We start from the raw sequence: 16,690 nt of genomic DNA on the forward strand, positions 1-16,690 counted from the left end.
GAAACGTGGTCTCCTGCACTTCAGGCCGATTCTTTACCATTTAAGCTGCAGTAAAGTACTAAACTCGAGTGAAGGTAGGTATAGTGTTACTCACTTAGTCATATCCGACTCTAGGCTGTGGGCTGACTGCAATCATTGCCTCGTGGACCCCTCCACCTTTCAGGCCAGCAACTGCATCATCCTGACCTCTGCTTCCATCTTCACATCTACCTGACTGACTCGCCTGCTTCTCTTTTTCATTTATCAGGACCCTTGTGATACTTGACCCCATGAACTGTAGCTCTCCAGGCTTCTCTGTCTATGGGATTCTCCAATCAAGAATACCGGAGTAGATTGCCATTCCCTTCTCCAAACGATCTTCCTGACCCAGGGATCAAACCCAGATCTCCTGCATTGCAAGCAGATTCTTTACCGTTTGAATTTCAGGGAAGTACCATTTAAAAAATGGGCCACATTAAAAAAAAAAAATCTTAAAGAGAATTATCATATTTAAAATCATGAAAATGTAGAACAGCCTAAAGATCCCCAATTGGGGCCACCAATTAAACAAACAGTGGTGTATCCCTACAGTAAAATATAGGCATCATTAGAAATTAATGATTGTCAGGGATTTTTAGTGATGAGAAAAATTTTATTATATAAGGTTTTTAAAAAATTACACAAGTAATTGTGATAGCAGAATAATACCACCATCCCCGCCTTGTTCCCCAAAGATATCTACTTTCTAATCTCTGTGACCTGTGGACATATGACTATGTTACTTTACATGGAAAAAGTCTTTGCAGATGCAATTAAATAAAGGACTCTGAGATGGGGAGATTATCCAGGATTAGCCAGGTGGGCTTAATGTAATCACAAGGGTCCTGATAAATGAAAAAGAGAAGCAGGCGAGTCAGTCAGGTAGATGCGAAGATGGAAGCAGAGGTCAGGATGATGCAGTTGCTGGCTTGAAAGGTGGAGGGGTCCACGAAGCAATGATTGCAGTCAGCCTACAGACTGGAAAAGGCAAGGAAACTGATGCTCACCTAGCACCTCCAGAAGAAAGGCAGCCTTGATTTTAGTCCAATGACTCCCATTTTGAACTTCTGACCTCTTGAACTATAATAGACCTGTGTTGTTTTAAACCACCAGGTTTGTGGTAATTTGTTGTAACAGCAACAAGAAGCTCATAACTCAACAAGAAACTCTACAAGAAACAGTAGAATATAGTTACTAAATATTTCTCGAGAAACTCAGTCAGCACAGTCAAAAGTGAACAGTGTCTTCTTTCTCTTCCACACTCCCACAGTTTGATGTGTTTCCTTCCGGGCCTTTTTATCTTCAGTAAGAACATGGAATACAGCATACACTTGTCTGCTTTGCTTTGCACCAAAGTGTATGTACATATTTTGCAGGTAAATTCCCAGTCTTGTAACAACTGCATAGAAAAGGGACTGCAAGGAGAAACATTAAGTGCCTTTGAGTCTTGTAATCATTTATTTATACAATTGAAGAAATAACTAATGTTTAGTGGCTGTTGACTTATCTTGGCCTTTCTCCCAACACCTATGGGTTAATGGGAGCTTTTCACCAGTTGGGAGGTTGTAAAGAGGTGGGGAGGCTTCCTGGTGGCTTAGACAGTAAAGAATCTGCCTGTGATGCAGGAGATGCAAGAGACGAGGGTTCCATCCCTGGGTTGGGAAGATCCCCTGGAGAAAGAAATGGCAACCCACGCCAGTATTCTCGTCTGGGAAATCCCACGGACAAAGTAGCCTGGCAGGTTGCGGCTCATAGGGTCGCAGAGAGTGGGACCCTGACTGACTGACTTAACATGCATGCACGGGCTGAACTCTGTGGTAATAGCCACCGCACCCCCTGGCAAGACCATTGTACTTCACAAACATTTATCCTCGTCTGGACAAACCAACTGCTCTTCCAAACTGTCCAGAATTAACCATCAACTCCTACCTCTCATCCTTCACCAAGTCCAACTGGCATCTCACTTCCACCATCCTGTCTTGATTTAAGCCTGGATCATTTCCTTCTTAGCTTTTCTGTGGGTCCTTTTCTGTGGCCATTTCTTGGTTGTCAGGCTTACCATGTACTAACCAGTGTGTGTGTGTGTGTGTGTGTGTGTGTGTGTGTGTGTGTAGGAGGGTCCTTAACTTGGGTCAGTGTGCTAGAATTCAGTGGCTTCATAACCCTGGGTAAAAGGTAATTACATCTTTATTCACTAACATCTAATTAAAATTTAGCATTTCCTTCCATTATGGATGTAGTAAGAAAAACAAAAGTAAAAACAAACACAGCACAGTAGTATTAGCAGTCCCTGCAAGTTTGTCACCCATGGAAATCCCAGATATGAGTTTTTGTCACTTTACAGTTGGTATTATTTCAAATGAGAAAAGTTTGCTCTCCAGAAGGACCAGCTGCTCTGAGTGTTGGAGGCAAAAGGATCTGATGGAATCCTCCTGATTTGGGGCTTTTCCCCTTGGATTCCAGTCCCTACTCTGCCATCGTGAGGCCTCTGTTTAGAAGACTCTGAACCTGAGATTTGATACTTTTTATTTCCCCCAATAGATTCTAGGGGATATACCCTGAGAAATAAGAAAAAACACATGCACATAAACCAATAAAGAAGCAACTAAACGAAAAGATGATGTACTTGCAAGCTTTACTTTTTGTTTTAGAAAGGACATCATCTTCTGGATGCTTGAGGAAGCCTTCCTCTGTTTGACTGGAAGATGACACAGAAAGCCCAAATGCTAGTATTGGGCTGGCCCTGTGAATGGAGGGGCTGCCCCCTCTGCTGCTCATAAGAGCACAACGTACAACAGAGCTCCTGAGGATGAACCTCCAGCCCCCAAAAGCGCAATCCAAGCCCAAGGGGAAAATCACAACTCCACACCCCTAACTGGGGACCAGTCTGTTCACTGGAAAAGTGGAAGAGGAGACCCAGATCACAGTGAGAGAGACGGGAGGGAGAAGATGGCCCTGGTGGCGAGCGCAGTAGACGCCAGTGGCTTTGCTGGAACCATCGAGGAGTCAGGCAGGCACTCACCCTAATTAGCTCAAGAATTGGTTCTTTCTGCCGACACCAAATCCTTAGACCCTCGTCCTAATTTTCCATTTGCCCCACTAATATCCTGTGGGCCAAAAGGATCCCCTTCAGGACCCCTCTTCCAACAACACAAGAGAAGACTCTACACATGGACATCACCAGATGGTCAACCCCGAAATCAGATTGATTATATTCTTTGCAGCCAATGATGGAGAAACTCTATACAGTCAACTAAAACAAGACCGGGAGCTGACTGTGGCTCAGACCAGGAACTCCTTATTGCCAAATTCAGACTTAAATTGAAGAAAGTAGGGAAAACCACTAGACCATTCAGGTATGACCTAAATCAAATCCCTTATGACTATACAGTGGAAGTGAGAAATAGATTTAAGGGACTAGATCTGATAGACAGAGTGCCTGATGAACTATGGATGGAGGTTCGTGACATTGTACAGGAGACAGGGATCAAGACCATCCCCAAGAAAAAGAAATGCAAAAAAGCAAAATGGCTGTCTGAGAGGCCTTCCAAATAGCTGTGAAAAGAAAATAAGTGAAAAGTAAAGGAGAAAAGGAAAGATATTCCCATTTGAATGCAGAGTTCCAAAGAATAGCAAAGAGAGATAAGAAAGCCTTCCTCAGTGATCAATGGAAAGAAATAGAGGAAAACAACAGAATGGGAAAGACTAGAGATCTCTTCAAGAAAATTAGAGATACCAAAGGAACATTTCATGCAAAGATGGGCTGGATAAAGGACAGAAACGGTATGAACCTAACAGAAGCAGAAGATATTAAGAAGAGGTGGCAAGAATACACAGAAGAACTGTACAAAAAAGATCTTCATGACCCAGATAATTACGATGGTGTGATCACTCACTTAGAGCCAGACATCCTGGAATGTGAATTCAAGTGGGCCTTAGAAAGCATCACTACAAACAAAACTAGTGGAGGTGATGGAATTCCAGTTGAGCTATTTCAAATCCTGAAAGATGATGCTGTGAAAGTGCTGCACTCAATATGCCAGCAAATTTGGAAAACTCCACAGGACTGGAAAAGGTCAGTTTTCATTCCAATCCCAAAGAAAGACAATGCCAAAGAATGCTCAAATTACTGCACAATTGCACTCATCTCACACGCTAGTAAAGTAATGCTCAAAATTCTCCAAGGCAGGCTTCAGCAATATGTGAACTGTGAACTTCCAGATGTTCAAGCTGGTTTTAGAAAAGGCAGAGGAACCAGAGATCAAATTGCCAACATCCACTGAATCATCAAAAAAGCAAGAGAGTTCCAGAAAAACATCTACTTCTGCTTTATTGACTACGCTAAAGCCTTTGACTGTGTGGATCACAATAAACTGTGGGAAATTCTGAAAGAGATGGTAATACCAGACCACCTGACCTGCCTCTTGAGAAACCTGTATGCAGGTCAGGAAGCAACAGTTAGAACTGGACATGGAACAACAGACTGGTTCCAAATAGGAAAAGGAGTATGTCAAGGCTGTATATTGTCACCCCGCTTATTTAACTTATATGCAGAGTACATCATGAGAAACGCTGGGCTGGAAGAAGCATAAGCTGGAATGAAGATTGCCGGGAGAAATATCAATAACCTCAGATATGCAGATAACACCACCCTTATGGCAGAAAGTGAAGAGGAACTAAAAAGCCTCTTGATGAAAGTGAAAGAGGAGAGTGAAAAAGTTGGCTTAAAGCTCAACATTCAGAAAACTAAGATCATGGCATCTGGTCCCATCACTTTATGGGAAATAGATGGGGAAACAGTGGAAACAGTGGCAGACTTTATTTTTTGGGGCTCCAAAATCACTGCAGATGGTGACTGCAGCCATGAAATTAAAAGATGCTTACTCCTTGGAAGGAAAGTTATGACCAACCTAGACAGCATATTAAAAAGCAGAGACATTACTTTGCCAACAAAGGTCTGTCTAGTCAAGGCTGTGGTTTCTCCAGTAGTCATGTATGGATGTGAGAGTTGGACTGTGAAGAAAGCTGAGTGCCGAAGAATTGATGCTTTTGAGCTGTGGTATTGGAGAAGACTCTTGAGAGTCCCTTGGACTGCAAGGAGATCCAACCAGTCCATCCTAAAGGAGATCAGTCCTGGGTGTTCATTGGAAGGACTGGTGCTGAAGCTGAAACTCCAATACTTTAGCTACCTCATGTGAAGAGTTGACTCATTGGAAAAGACTGAACTGAACTGAACCAGGAACCCACGTGGCATTTCTGTTCAGTTCAGTCGCTCAGTCATGTCTGACTCTTTGCGACCCCATGGACCGCAGCATCCCAGGCCTCCCTGTCCCTCACCAACTCCCAGAGTTTACTCAAACTCACATCCATTGAGTTGGTGATGCCATTCAACCATCTCATCCTGTGTCATCCCCTTCTTCTCCCGCCTTCAATCTTTCCCAGCATCAGGGTCTTTTCAAATGAGTCAGCTCGTTTTTTCAAGTTGAGATATAAAGGACATTTATTGAGTCTTGATAACATCCATTGCCATACAGTAACCATTGTCATCGTTCTTTAATCTCTCTCAGTTGAGAATTGTTCCTCAATTTCTTCTAGAAAATTATAGGCCAGTAGTTTTGTAGCTTGATCCTCATTTGGGGGTTATCTGATATTTCTTCATGATTTGATTCAGATTGTATAGCCTTGACAGAAATATTATAGAAATAATGCCATATTCTTATAGCATTCAGTCAGGTGATGTATCATTTCTATTGTCCTGTTTGCTGTTGCTGTTTAGTCGTTAAATCATGTCTAACTCTTTTGCTGCCCCATGAACTATAGCCCACCAGGCTCCTCTGTCCATGGGATTTCCCAAGCAAGAATACTGGAGTGGGTTGCCATTTACTTCTCCAGGGGATATTCCTGACCCAGGGATCAAACCTGAGTCTCTGCATTGTCAGGCGGGTTCCTTAGCACTGAGCCACCAGAGAAGCCTATCGTCCCCTTAACCTGAGGTTCTAACTTCAATCACTTGTTATCATGGTGTGTATGCTCAGTTGCTAAGCTGTGTCCGACTCTGCAATCCCATGGATTGTAGACTGCCAGACTCCTCTGTCCATGGAATTTTCCTGGCCAGAACACTAGAGTGGGTTGTCATTTCCTTCTCCAGAAGATCTTCCCAACCCAGAGATCGAAGCAGAGTCTCCTGAGTCTTCTGAATTGGAAAGTGGATTCTTTTACCAGTGCGCCAACTGGAAAGCGATTATCATGGTAGTGTCTGCCAAATTTCTCCACTGTAAACTCACTCTTTTTACCTTTTTAAGGGATACGTATTCTATAGGGAAGTGTTTTGAAAACTGTAATTATCCTGGTCCTCATCAGACTTTCCATTTGTTTCTTTATTTTGATATAAGGAAATGGCAACCCACACTAGTATTCTTACCTGGAGAATCCCATGGACTGTAGCCTGTCAGGCTTCTCTGTCCATGGGGTCACAAGGGTTGGACATGACTTAGTGACTAAACCACCACCGTTGGTAAGAATTCATAACCCATAGATCCCTGTTTTATTCTGTGAGTTATAATCAATTCTTGTCATTAGTTATTTTCGTGTTCAGACTGTCCCTTTTCTGGCTAGTGGGAGTTCCTTCAAGCTGGTGCCTGTATCCTTTCGATGTTCCATCATCCTTTGAGCATTTTCTTATTTTTTGGCACCAAAAAAAATGTTCCAAGTGCATCTTGTACTTTCCCCATCCCAGGCCAGGACACCTGGAATTTCTCCAAGGTGTCCTGATCCCTTTTAGTGGAGAAGAACATTTAGAAACCAAGATCTGGGTGCAATGTATGCTCATTCTTTTTGGAATGAGCCTTCTCAGGTGGACTGAGCCAAAGAATGTATATATGCTATATTTATGTAGAATACATGTGTGTATGTGAGTGTAGGTATGTGTGTGTGTACATACATGAGTGCACTCACATCCACAGACCTCATTTCCTTCTATATTTATTTCTCTTTATATCTGTGTATATTGGAAACCATGAGTTAGGACTCCCCGCCTCCACTGCAGGGGGCATGGGTTGGATTTCTGATCAGGGGAATTGAGATCTGGAAAGCATAAAACAAACAAACAAAAAGAATAAAGTAGAACATTTACAAATGTTCTAAGTGCAAAGCTAAGTGCAAAGCACTTAGCACAATGTGGATTTCTCCATATCTCCGATTCCAGTCTAACACCATGGAATTCATCGTAGTTTTCTCCCTCTCTCCATTCGTAACCCTCTTTTCTGACAGCGGGCAACCTGGTACATGCAGGCTATTTTAGATGGAGGAGGGAGTGGTAAGAAAGGTCTCTCTGAGGAGGCAACATTTACGCTGAGACATGAAGATGCTGGGGGTGTTGTAGGCAGAAGGCTGCAGTCCTTGTTGTGAGCAGAAGCCCACGGGTGTGTCTGAGGAGCAGCTGGGGTCCTGTAGGTGAGTCAGTAAGCAGATGACATCCGCCAGGTAAGAGGGGCTAGTTCAGGTAGCAGCACCCTGCATGGTAAAGACTTCGATTTTTATAGTAACTGAGATAGGAAGCCATTGGAGCATTTTGAATGCAGGAGAGGAATCTTTTTAAAAGGGTTGCTGTGACTGAAAATATGGAAGCCGGGAGACCAGTGGGAGACTCCTACAATAAACCAGTGGGTGAGCTATGGGGCTAGGAAGGTGGTGAGGAAGGGTCAGATTCCAGAATCATTTTTCAGGGGGAGCCAATGGACTCTAATAAATTAGATGTAACGTGTGGGGTGTGAGAGATCGGTGGTGGCAAATGGTGCTCCGTTAAGTGCTTGTTAGTAAATGAATCAGTAGGATCCTCTTTTGGTGGTCCAGTGGTTAGGACTCCCACCTCCACTGCAGGGGGCATGGGTTGGATTCCTGGTCAGGGGAATTGAGATCCCGAAAGCATAAAACAAACAAACAAAAAAAGAATAAAGAAGAACATTTGTATGCAAAGCACTTAGCACAATGTGGAACACCTAATAAACTAATCATGATCACTGTTTATCAGTTGATGAATGGAGGTGAAAACTTAGCCAGGAGGCTTCTTATTCCAACTCTGGCCCCGTCCTAGCCTCCGGCAACCTTACCCCTTGAACAGAGCTACCCCTTTAAACCTGTCCCTCCCCCACCCTTCCCAGTGAGTCAAAACTCCCACTTCCTCTGAGCCCTGTCCCTGCAGGATGTGGGTGAGCATCTGATAAACTAATTCACAATAAGGTATTGACATCTAGTGAGGTGCGTACTCCTCACAGAAGCATTCATATTTTCTAAAAGGTGACAATTTATTTACTTAGCACTGGGTAAGGGTGGAGTCTCTGACAGTGTGGCAGGGTGTTGAAGGAGGTCATTTTGTTCTGGCCAGTACTCAAAGGAGAGCTTATAGAAATCTGGGATTTCTTTGAAGGGGTCCAGCCCAGGGCCAGACTGCATTCCTCCCTTCTTTTGCCTCCCACAACAACCTGGGTATTTCCCGCCTCCATTTACCACAAGAACAACATCCACACTTGGCTAGAAGACCACGAGTTCTAGGTGCTTTCCCCAAGATGGTCAGGGCTTGGTTTAGCTGCCCTGGCCCTTCAGGAGCCCCCAACTGTGGGATGGCTCAGGAGAGCAGTCTTCACTCATCCATCAGGCTCCTCTCCCCAAGAGAGACTTAAACCTTGAGGCCACTGGGCTGAAGTCCTGATTGTTTGCAAAATTGGTTTTTGAGCAACGCTGGTTTAAGAGGTCAAACCACAAAAGCACAGGGAGGTACCATTTCAGACCCATTGGTGGAACTATGAATAATCAGAGTTCAATCCATTACACCTGTAACTTGCCTTCACCAATCAAGGTAATTTATTGCTACAAAATCCCTTGCATGTCATTCAAGTTGCACATAGCCCAAACAATAAGATGCTTGCTGGAGTTGTTTCCCTGGAACTTGGAGTCAGCTGTATCTAGTTAGAGCTGAGCACATTAAGACTGGATGGGACTGTTTGGGGAAGCACACTGGTTGAAATCACCCACCCTGGCCAGGCACCATAGTAATCATTTGCATGAGTTGTTTTACGACAGGAGGTCCTGGTAAAGAACACGGAACTAATAAGCCTCCGCCAACTGGAAGAGTTCAGGAAAGGTCAAAAGGAGACACCACGTGTCCGACCACCTCCCAGAATCCTTCTCTCTGGCATCCATCTTGGCTGAACAAGGCATGCACCACCAGGAAGGACTCTGAGTCAGAATGACTGGCTAAGGACAACCCAGAAACTAATCCCATCACCAGAAAACCCAGACTGCGAGCCATGTAGCAGAGCAGTTCTCCTAGGTTCCCTTACCCTCCTGCTCTCCACCCAGGTGCCCTTTCCCAATAAAATCTCTTGCTTTGTCAGCACATGTGTCTCCTCAGACAGTTCATTTCTGAGTGTTAGACAAGAGCCCAGTTTCGGGCCCTGGAAGGGGTCCCCCTTCCTGCAACAGGACCACTCATCCTCCAACTGAGCACGCGCAAGTGTCCACTCAGTGACTTTTTGATGACGGATGGCCGAAAACTCCACCCTTAGATTATGTTAAGTGCCTCCATTTTTTTTTCCTTTTTATGTATCTTTTCTTTTCCATTATGGTTTATTACAGGATATTGAATATAGTTTCCTGGGCTATACAATAGGATCTTGTTGTTTATGCATTCTAAATATAATAGTTTGCATCTGCTCATCCCAAACTCCCAATCCAATCCTCCTCGTACCCTCTAAACACCTCTATCTTTGAACATGCATCCCACAAAGAAGCATATAGCTCAGATAGATCTGCAAGGAACACCGATTACCTCACCTTTTCCCTTCCTCTTTTCCCTGTTCCTAAGAGCGACCTGTTTCTTTATCCCATAAATATCCCAAGCCCATCGCTGGTGAGGAGGTAGATTTGACACTTGTTCTCCCATCTCCTTGCTTGGCTACCTCGTAAATAAACCCTTTCTTTGTGGTAAAACTCGGTATCTCAGTGTTTGGTTTATTGCATGCTGGGCAAATGAACCTAGCTAGGTAATACTAGGATGGCTTTAATAAAAAAGACTGATAATAACAAGTGTTGGCAAGGATGTGGAGAAATCAGAACCCTCCTACACTGCTGGTGGGAATATAAACTGGTGCAGCCACTTGGGAAAACAGCTCAGAAGCTCCTAAAAATGTCAGGTATAAAGTTACTGTATGCTCCAGAAATCATACCTCCTGGCATATGCCCAAGGGAAATGGAAACATATGTCCACAAAAAAAACTTGTAACTAAATTTTACGGCAGCATTTTTCATAAGACCCAAAAAATGGAAAAAATTTTTGTTCATCAACTGATTAAAATGTGATCTACCTCTCCAATGGAATACAATTTGGCAATGAAAAGGAATGAAGCTCTGACACAGGGTGTGACATGGATGGACCTTGGAAATATAACGCTGAATGAAAGAAACCAGACACAAAAAACTCAGGTTGTATGATTCCATTTACAGAAAGTGTCCAAAATAGGCAACTACATAGATATAGAATGTAGACTACCATGTGCCAGGAGCTGGGAGGTCATGGGGAGTGATTGTTAATAGGTATAGGGTTTTTTTGTGGGGTGACAAAAATGTTTTGAAACAATGCACAATTCTGTGAATAAACCATAAAACATAGAATTGTACACTTAAAAAAATTTTTTTTGCCACACCATTTTTTGGGGTGGTAGACTCTTAGTTCCCTGACTGGAAATCGAAACTGTGCCCTCTTCAGAGGAAACATGAAGTCTTAACCACTGGACCAGGAGGGAAGTCCCTGGAATTGTGCACTTTAAATGAGTGTATAGTAAGTAAGTTATATCTCAGTAAAGCAGTTTTATATATGTATATTTATCTCTTCCTTTTTTATTTTTTATATTATGAAAGTATAACACATTTACAGAAGACTTGGAAAATACAGAAAAAAGTTTAGTTCCACTATACATTACAATTATTTTTTAAAGTAGATAAATTAGGAGTTTAGTTGGAGTTTCAATATCAAACTCTCAACAATTAATGGATTGAATATACAGAATCATAGATGAACTTAAAAGCACTGTGAACCAATTCGACATAATTAAGATCTATACAATTTTCACACAATAGGCTACAAATTCTATTTAAGCTCCTGTAGACCATAGACTAGGAGACACTGAAACATATCCAGGGACATAAAACAAGGGGCAAAAATTTCATGGTCTAAAGGCATTGGAATCATACAGAGTCTGTACTCATATAACTGTGGAATTATGTTAGAAATCAATATCAAAAGATATTTGAAAATAGCATCTCTCTCTATATTTTTTTAATGAAAGGAAGAAAGGAAGAAGAAGGAATTCCGTGGCAATTCCGTGGTTAGGATTCTGTACTTTTCACTAGCAGGGTCCAGGTTCCATCCTTGATCAGAGAAAACTAAGATCCCACAAGTCCCACAGGGTGGCCTAAAAAAAAAGAAAAAAAAGCAGCATATTAAATCAAAGTATTGGATGACAAGTTAAAGAAAAAGAAAGGAAAAAGAAACAGAGAGAGAGGGAAAGAAAGGAAGGAGCGAGCCATATTGACTAGGAAATCTTGCCATATACAGCAGCTCATTGGAAATACCCAGGTCCCTGGGGACTGGTCTTACCTTTCTAGCAGGTGAATGAATAGAAGAAAGATAAGAGATTCAAAGGGGACCAAAGAATCCACGGCCACTTTCCCTTAGGGAAATACTGTGCAGGATTTGCTTGGGGAACCAGGTAAAGAATAGGGATATTAAGAAAAATTGGGAAAAAAAAAGAAAAGAAAAATTGCCCCAAACTCAGAAATCAAGCAAAAGGAAGACTACATCTCCTTTCAACTCATGCTGGAGCATTATCTAACTGACCATCTCTGAATTATTTCTCTGTCTGGGAGATGTATCTTTGTTGGACTTAAACTTTCCTGTTGCTTGGAGCCCACGTTCTATAAAGTTGTTTGTTAACTTGTAGAATTTGGTAAAGATGCAAATAATTTTTGCCTGGTAGAAAAGATAACCCCAAAGGTCACAGTTTTATTGCCCTGTAGAATAGTGATTAATGTTGTCTCTAACCAGTAAACTGATTTTAGCATGTCTTTTCTGATGAACTAGATAACCCCTTTTACTCTGATTCCTCTTTGAACCATCTTTCCCCATGCTGCTGTTTCCCTCATTAACAAATTCAACATATCTTGCATGCAGCTCATTTGTATGAGCCGTGTTTTGAATGTTCTTAAAGTTATACTTTAACAGGGAACAGAGGTCATTTTCTGTATTTAAAAAATGATATGGACAAGTGGTCACCTCAATCAGTATAAACCCATCAGAACTTGAATAGTAAGGATTACCTCTCTGGATGTAGGAGCAGAGAGTGATTGCAAAACACTTTGAAAAAATTATTTATCAATATTTGGCTGTGCTGGGTCTTAATTGCAGCACATGAGATCTAGTTCCCTGACCAGGAGAAGGGTGTAAGAATAACCACCAAAATTATGTTATCAGAGTATCTGAGGGAAACTAAAGGGAAAATTTTAATTTTCTTTCCTGGGTTTTTCTGTATCTTTCAACTTTCAGTCATAAATATGTATTACATTTGAAAGTTTCTCAAAGTTATTTAAAAGAAAACCCGCAAATAAACTTGATAGAAAAAAAATCTGGGAATAAATGAAGAGAAATTCACCCTTTATCTGGTCACCAAGGAGAATGGCAGGCTGAGAATATACATCCTCTCCTTGAAAAAACTCCAATACTTTGGCCACCTGATGTGAAGAGCCTGATGCTGGGAAAGATTGAAGGCAGGAGGAGAAGGGGGCAACATGGACAAGATGGTTGGATGGCATCACCGACTCAGTGGTCATGAGTTTGAGCAAACTCCAGGAGACGGTGAAGGACAGGGAAGCCTGGCGTGCTGCAGTCCATGGGGTTGCAAACAGTTGGACATGACTGAGCGACTGAACAACAACCTCAAAAATCATAAATAACTGGTTTTACCAGAAACAAAGGAAGCAGAAACAGCTAAATGGGTCACTTGTTGCTAAGAGAACTTGAGATCGGTTTTGAGCTGAGGGTGATTTCGCCCCAGGGAACATTAGGCAAAGTGTGAAGACATTCCTGTTTGTCATAACTGGGGGGGTGGGGTGGAGTGGGGGTGGAGAAATGCTGCTGGCACAGTGGGCAGGGGCCAAGGATGCTGTGAAATATCCTCCAACTTCCAGACCTGCCCACAACTAAGAATTCTCTGATTACAACTGGAAATGTGCCAAAGTTGAGAAATCCTGGTTTTTAACAAAAAATCCGGGGGAAGGAAAAAACCAAACAAAACAGGATCTGGGGACTTCTCTGGTGGTCGAGTGGTTAAGAATCTGCCTGCCAATTCAGGGGATGCAGGTTTAATCCCTGATGCAGGAGGATCCCACATGCCACAGAGCAACTAAGCCTGAGTGCCACAATGCTGAGCCCACGCACTCCAGAGTCCACGCTCCTCAAGGAGAGAAGCCACGGCCATGAGAAGCCCTCACACCGAAACTGGGGAGCAGTCCCCGCTCTCCCTAACTAGAGAAAGCCCACGTTCAGCAGCAAAGACCCAGCACAGCGCCCCCACCCCCTGCCCCGCCACCGCCCAAAAAAACCCTCCCTGGGTGCAGTGAGCGTTGAGAACCATTGCTTGGCAAGAAAAAATACTTCCACAGTCACAGTAAACAGAGAGTACTGATTTAACCAGAAAATTGTCATGTAACTATATGGGGAGGTAAGTAGTTAGATCGGGTGCACATAAAGCAAGAAATCTGCAGCTACTACCATAGGAAGGCAGCAGATCATGTTGATAAATCAGGAAATAGAACATAAGCATCTTGTTTAGAAATATGCAGGTAAACACCAGAGAAACAGCTGAAGGAGTAAGTCATTTTCTCAGAAGCGCAGGACTCCGGAACAGCGGGTTGTGTGTATACATGTGGAGGTGGGGGGGCGGTGGGGTAGGGAATGCTTACTGACTTTTGCTAAAAGATGGCACTTCTGGTAAAGAATCCACCTGCCAATGCAGGGGGAGACACGAGGGACATGGGTTTGGTCTCCGGGTTAAGAAGATCCTCTGGAGGAGGAAACTGCTGCCCACTTCAGTATTCTTGCCTGAAAAATTCCACGGACAGCGGAGCCTGGTGGGCTACAGTCCGTGGAGTCGCAAAGAGTTGGACATGACTGAGCACAGCACAGATAAACATTGTTTCGTGGTTCAGTCGCTGAGTCGTGACTGACTGCAATCCCATGGCCTGCAAATCCCAGGCGTCCCTGTCCTTCACGATCTCCCGGAGTTTGCTCACTCACGTGCGTTGAGTTGGTAATGCCACCCAACCATCTCATCCTTTGTTATTTAATTTTTGATAATATTAATGTGCATGATCAAATTTTAAAAAATAACTTTTATAAAGGGACAGAAGAAAAACTTGGGAGCCACCCAAGTATCCATGTATAAGAAGAGGCTGAATGAATTGTGATGTATCATTGAATGGACTACAAGAACGAGATAGCTGCGTAGGTCCTGACATGGCTGGATCTTCAAGATTCAGCATGACTGTGACTAGCAAAGACTGAGTGTGATATGCCAGCATTTATGTAAAACACATGCACACAAAATAGAGCCATGTATTTCCCATAAGAATAGAAATAGGTGCAAATAAAAGAGCAAAGAGAAAAGTAGGGGAAAATACACTTGGAAGAGGTAACAGGCATAACACATGGGCCATGTGGAGTGGACTCAGATGGGGGACACAATTTAAGGCAGATTTTGTTCTGTTTCTTCTTTTTTTCTCAAAGAAGGTAAAATTTTATGTTACTTGTAACATTAAATTTTAAAAGTTGAATGTACATTAAGAGAATAAGAAAATAAACCACAGGTTGGGAGAAACTATTTACAAAAGACACTTCTGATAAAGCAATGTTATCCAAAATTTATAGGGATTCCTATCTACTGCAGCATTATTTACAACAGCCAAGACACAGAAACAATCTAAGCATCCATCAACAGACTAATGGATAAAGAAAATGTGATACATATATGTATGTGTGTGTATTAGTCACTCAGTCATGTCCAACTCTTTGTGACTCCTTGGACTGTAGCCCGCCAGGCTCCTCTGTCCATGGGATTCTCCAGGCAAGAATACTGGAGTGGGTTGCCATTTTCTTCTCCACATACATGTATATATATACAGATGAATACTGTTTTACTCTTGTTCAAAAAAAAAAAAAAAACACAAGATATACAAAGAACTCTTAACACTCTCAATAAGAAATCAAACAATGTAATTTAAAAAATGGTCTAGGACTTCCCTGGTGGCTCAGTGGTAAAGAATCTGCCTGCCAATGCAGGATACATGGGTTCAACTTCTGCTCCGAGAGGATCCCAGATGCTGTGGGACAACTAAGGACATTCGCCACAACTATTGAGCCTGTGTTCTAGAGCCTGAACTACTGAAGCCCATGTGCCCTAGAACCCGTGCTATCCAACGGGAGAAGCCATGCTAATGAAAAGCATGCGAACTGCAACCAGAGAGTAGCCCCCGTTTGTCACAACTAGAGAAAAGCCTGTACAGCAACAAAAACCCAGCATAGCCAAAGATAAGTAAATAGATAAAATTATAAAAAGAAAAATGGGCCAAAGACCTTAACAGGCATCTCACCAAAGAAGACATACAAATGACAAACAAACATATGAGAAGATACTCTCCACGTATGTCATCAGGGCAGTGCAAATGAAAACTCTGAGATATCATTACACACCTATTGGAATGGCCCACATCTGCAACACTGATGGCATCAAGAGCTGGAGACACTGTGGGGTAACAGGAAACTCTCATTCACTGCTAATGGGATTGCAAAACGGTACAACTACTTTGGAATACAATTTAGTGGTCTCTTACAAAACTAAATATACTCTTGCCATATGATTCAGCAAGCACACTCCAAAACCTGCACACAGATGTTTATAGCAGCCTTATTCATTATTGCCAAAACATGGAAGCAACCAAGATGTCCTTCAGTGGGTGAATGGTGAAACAAACTGTGGTACGTCCGAACGATGGAATGTTATTCGGTGTTAAAAACCTTGAGCAATCTAGTGCTCAACATCACTCATTATCAGAGAAATGCAAATCAAAACCACAGTGAGGTACCATTTCATGCAGGTCAGAATGGCTGCTATCCAAAAGTCTACAAGCCATAAATGCTGGAGAGGGTGTAGAGAAAAGGGAACCCTCTTACACTGTTGGTGGGAATGCAAACTAGTACAGCCACTATGGAAAACAGTGTGGAGATTTCTTAAAAAACTGGACATAGAACTGCCATATGACCCAGCAATCCCGCTGCTGGGCATACACACTGAGGAAACCAGATCGGAAAGAGACACGTGCACCCCAATGTTCATCACAGCACTGTTTACAATAGCCAGGACATGGAAGCAACCTAGATGCCCGTCAGCAGACAAATGAATAAGAAAGCTGTGGTACATGTAAACAATGGAATATTACTCAGTCATTAAAAAGAATACATTTGAATCAGTTCTAATGAGGCGGATGAAACTGGAGCCTATTATACAGAGTGAAGTAAGCCAGAAAGATAAACACCAGTACAGTATACTAACGCATATATATGGAA

The sequence above is a fragment of the Muntiacus reevesi genome, chromosome 2, assembly GCF_963930625.1.
Source record: "Muntiacus reevesi chromosome 2, mMunRee1.1, whole genome shotgun sequence".
Classification (NCBI taxonomy): Eukaryota; Metazoa; Chordata; class Mammalia; order Artiodactyla; family Cervidae; genus Muntiacus; species Muntiacus reevesi.